The sequence below is a fragment of the Montipora foliosa genome, chromosome 13 (genome assembly GCF_036669935.1).
Source record: "Montipora foliosa isolate CH-2021 chromosome 13, ASM3666993v2, whole genome shotgun sequence".
Classification (NCBI taxonomy): domain Eukaryota; kingdom Metazoa; phylum Cnidaria; class Anthozoa; order Scleractinia; family Acroporidae; genus Montipora; species Montipora foliosa.
The window spans coordinates 17,904,529-17,909,303 of NC_090881.1; positions in this window are offsets into that span (position 1 = coordinate 17,904,529).

The following is a 4,775-nucleotide window of genomic DNA, read 5'->3' on the forward strand; positions in this document are numbered from 1 at the left end:
CTTTCGACGATAATTTCATCAAAGATAGAATTGCGGTTGGAACCTGTTGCATTGGAAATGCCACCATCCCAATCCTCTGGGAAACTGGATTCAGCTTTAAATTGAAGATAAAGAAGAATTCGTCAGGCTCCCTAGCATTCGTGTAATTGGATGATAATTTGGCTCACAATACTCTTTGAATTGCCTACAAGGATCGCGAGTTTTGAGGGAAAGATAACCATGCCTTCCCGCCCTAATCTGCGCCTTGCTGATCTTTGTGAATCTCTTAATCATTTGAAAGTCTGTGTTATGGCAATGAAAACCCGCGGTAATAGACCATTTTCGAATTCTCACGGCTGGACTGGATCTAGCATGAAATGGAGGCTAATGCGGGCAAATCTTTTCAAATTAATTTGCCCGCATTAGCCTCCATTTCATGCTAGATTCAGTCCAACCGTTAGAATACGAAACTCACCTGTTGACCAGGCATAAGGAAATTATGACCTCAACCCTGTTATTCAGACACATAGTAAGCGTTTCTAATGGGAATGTAACTTGCAGCTCATCCACTGAGACTAAGCACCTTCTTGGCATGTTTTGAATTTGTGAAAAGCCATAGGTTAAAGTGGCAAGCTGGTTACCAGAGGTGGTCTCCAATGCCCCTTTTTCACTGCAAACGGCGAAAACGACCTATTTCGGGGATCTGCGAAATTACCGTCTTATTCCTATGCCATGCACTTTGCAATGATTTGTTTTCACTGGGAGAAAAAAGGAAAAAAATTGTTTTCCTTCGCAAGATGGAATTTCTCAACCCCACATGATCCCTTATATGCCACTGAAGAGGGATGCAAGTTTGGGGATTTGGAGAAGGGATAATTAAACCAAAAAAAGCCGCCGGATTCCGTAAGTGATGCAAGATATTCGTCTTACTTTTTGACCTGGCAAGTTAGATCATACCCACCGAGTTGGTCCACTGGCTCATCTAGCAATGTTCGAGACTCCTCAACCTCTGCTTCGGTTGTTTTTAGCGTTGAGGCTATATCACCCGGCCATGTCTCGTCGCGTCCAAAGTTCTTTATTTCTTTTTTATCTCCCAGTAACAAACCTGTGGTTGAGTAGTCGTGTGGCTTTGCAGATAACTCACTTCTCTCACCGTCATTGTCAGTACCTGGAAAGTCACATGTTTTTGTTTCTGTCACATTTGTATCGGCTCGCTCCATGTCACCTTCTCCATTCATTTCATCCGGTAACGGAACCTGTGAATCGCCTGCGTATTGCGTGACACTTTGAGCCTTTAACCCAATCTCTTGGTAATTGCTGGTGCCCTTCTTTTCCATGTCATCTCTTGTAGCAAAAGCGGGTACTTCTTTGCGTGACACATCTTTCTGCGTCACGTAACCCTCAATCCTTGCATTTTGAGGCAAGCAGTGGAAAGTTCCGTCTTGTTCGACGGCTCGAGAATTATGTAATACGTTTTGAGAAAAACCTTCAAATGAACCATGGTAATCTTCAGCCTTACCTTCATCTGGAAAAACAGGTCTTTTGTTGGTTGGCTTATCAGTTGCGTCCACTAAATCTCTCACTTCATTTTGAGACAAATCTTTTGTCATCCCATGTTTCGCTGTAGCTCGTGCACAGGGCTTCAGGTCTGAAGATCCAAGAAAGGTTGTCCTCATCCTGTCCGTCTCATTAGTGTCAGATAAACGTAATCTTTTCATTTTTTTAGACGTCGTGCTTTCCCTTGTTTCAAGCTCATTTTTCCAAACTTCCACCGAAGGAAAAGATCTCTTTGAGTAAGTTGTACGTGGAAACTTCAATCCAATTCCAAACGGAACTAAGGTTTCAGCAAAATTATCTGCAGCACCTTGAGAGTTAACCGTAGACATTGTGCCGCATTCATTTTGACCAGTATTATTGTTATTATATTTTATGCTGCTGTAGCTATTATTGGACTTGCGAGCCGTTGATAGTTCATTTTCTTCCATTCTCTTCCAGTTCCCATTTCCAGCGTTAGAGAGAAGCGCAGCTGTTTGCAGATCTTCACAAGGAGGATGATCTTCACAATGTGTGTCCTTGGATTTGTTTTCACTCAACGAGGTAAGATTTTCAAGTACTGGCATAACGTGAACTGCATAGGGGGTTGAATTGAGAGAATAACAAAAAAGGTTTGTTCCTCTTGAACAAAAAGGCTAGTCACCTCTGTAAAATCCCAATACAAATTCGGCATTTGGTTAATATGTGGATAAAGAATAATAATTAATCTACATTCCTCTTAAATGTTACAGCAAATTTAATACTTTGCCAAGTTTTTGAATTTTGATATTTTTCTGTCCCATAAACTAACCGGAATCAATAACAATCATTTACAAGGGGAACCGAATGCCCGCCGTAGAAAGTACCCACCCACAACTGTCATATCGACCAAATTAACACCGAATTTGAGTGATACACTGTTTTACAGATTTCTTGCCGGAAAATCATTTGGAAGTCATAGGTATTTGCAGTCTCTCCCAAAACGTACATATACATGTAAAGTAATATTCAACATATAACCTTCGGTTAACTTACGTTTTTCTTCTCCACCACATTTGCTCCCAGGCGAAATATCCTGGTCATGTGACTCGTAGATGGTACTTTCTGCTGCACGTGACTCCGAGTCTGTGTGATTATTCACTTCCGGTAAAACTAGACCGGAAGTTGTTTCCCTACTCTCACAACCACTTTCTTTTGTCACTTCCGCTTTTCTCATTCCTTTAGTAAGAGCTTTTACCTTTTTCTGCAGACCAAGAATAGTCTTCAGCATCTGCTTCTTTCTTTGATCGCTCTCTGCTCGACACAATTTACTTTTCATGTACCGTATTTGAGCGATTAGTTGTCTAATGCTCTCTTCCTTACTTCTGGTCTCGAAAGTCATATTTACACTTTTTTTGTGTTCATCAAAGCTTCCATTGGATGGGGGTGTGGGGGCTGTGGATAGCTGGCTTGTGCTCGGGGCACAGAGAATCAAACACTGATCCTCAGAAATGTCCTCGTTGCTTCTTACACCAGTTCCCGATTCATCTTCTACAAGGATATAGTCTGTTGTCTTCTTCACATCTGATATCTGAGATTTTTCCACAGCGCGCTGATTTGCCTAGATGGGATAAAAATTCACGAGCTGGACATTACAAAGTACTGTGATGTGTGCTGGTGATGTAATACACAACCCGCCAATAGATGCTGAATGGGACGTTTCGGAAGGAAATACCCCCAATTCCGAAATGCCGGTATTTTGAAAAAATTGAATTTTAAAAAAATCAGCGGCTTTTTTGGAATTAGGTGTATTTACAGAGTGATTTTGCGGACTATTCGAAGAAGAGAACAAAGGCTGCATTGCCATAACAATTGTACCTGAACAGTTGGGCGTTTGATAATTCTGAGAACCAACTATTTTCGACGAAAGGGTAACTGGATAACGATGAGGCTTATAGAGGAATAGGTTTTTTGACAGGTTTGAACGGCTAAGGTACGTGACCTCCATTAAAATCGGCGTTTATCCAACCACTTGCCTTTCTGGACATATCTAACTTGACGTAAAATTCTAAGATCTGCATTGCAAGCGAATTCGAAATCCCTTGGTGTGAGTCAGAACACGACATCGTGTGATGAGGCGGGTTTCAAGTGTAACGTAGACGACTTGTGTTCAAATTCATCGGAAAGCACTGAACTAAAATTTACATATCCCAATAGTCGGAATGGGTGTCTCCCTTTCTGAAAACCCTATTTTTTCCTGGAATATGCAAGTTTTCTCCCTTCCTCCTTGGGAATTTATGGCATTCACGTCACCAGAGCCTCGGGTCGACCCAAGGCTCTGGGAAACTGTATGTAGGAGAACATGCGCCGTAGGGTTCTTACAGCCAAAAAATTGGCTATTTGAACCTCAGGGCGCCTGCTTACTCCTCGTGCCAACATGAATGCATTAAGGACGGTGCCTACTATTGTTATGGGACGTTTCGGAAGGAAATACCCCCTATTCCGAAATGCCGGTATTTTGAAAAAATTGAATTTTAAAAAAATCAGCGGCTTTTTTGGAATTAGGTGTATTTACAGAGTGATTTTGCGGACTATTCGAAGAAGAGAACAAAGGCTGCATTGCCATAACAATCTCCAGATACTCGGATTTCCTATCGCCGATGCTTGCTAATACAGGGATATTTTTGCGTGGTTTGAAACTATCTGGAGAAAGTAGATCTTAGTAAGTACTCTTGGTATTCAAAAAGAAAATTAGGGGTAACCATGCATTTTTGGGAGATAATTAAGCTGCAATTTGAGAAAGAACGCCATACATTGCTTTGTATTTTAACGCTTTTTACAAATATTATTCATGAATAATCTTTTAAAAATGCGTGGTTACCCCCAATTTTCCTTTTAGATTTCAATAACACTTGTTAAGATCTACGTTTCCTGCATAATCACCCAGCGGGACAAAAATATCTTCAATTAGTAGGCACCGTCCTTAATTAGAGACGCTTTTAATTGTTCTTCACGAAAACCAATGAGAAGACACTTTGTTTCAGGGTTCCCCAGAGCTCTTCTCTCCCACAGTCAATAGAAGAGTTCTGGGGTCGAGATTGGGTTTTATGGTAAACCCAACTAAAATCTCCAGATTGAAGGAAAGCCTCCAGTTTTCTCGATTTCACACGATGGGAGGAAACGAGAAAAAAAGGCAATAAAAGGCAGAATCTTACCGGAGGTTTGTCTTGTTGTACTACCTCAATTTCGATTGATGATTTGGTTGGTCTTGTTGGATTTGTGTT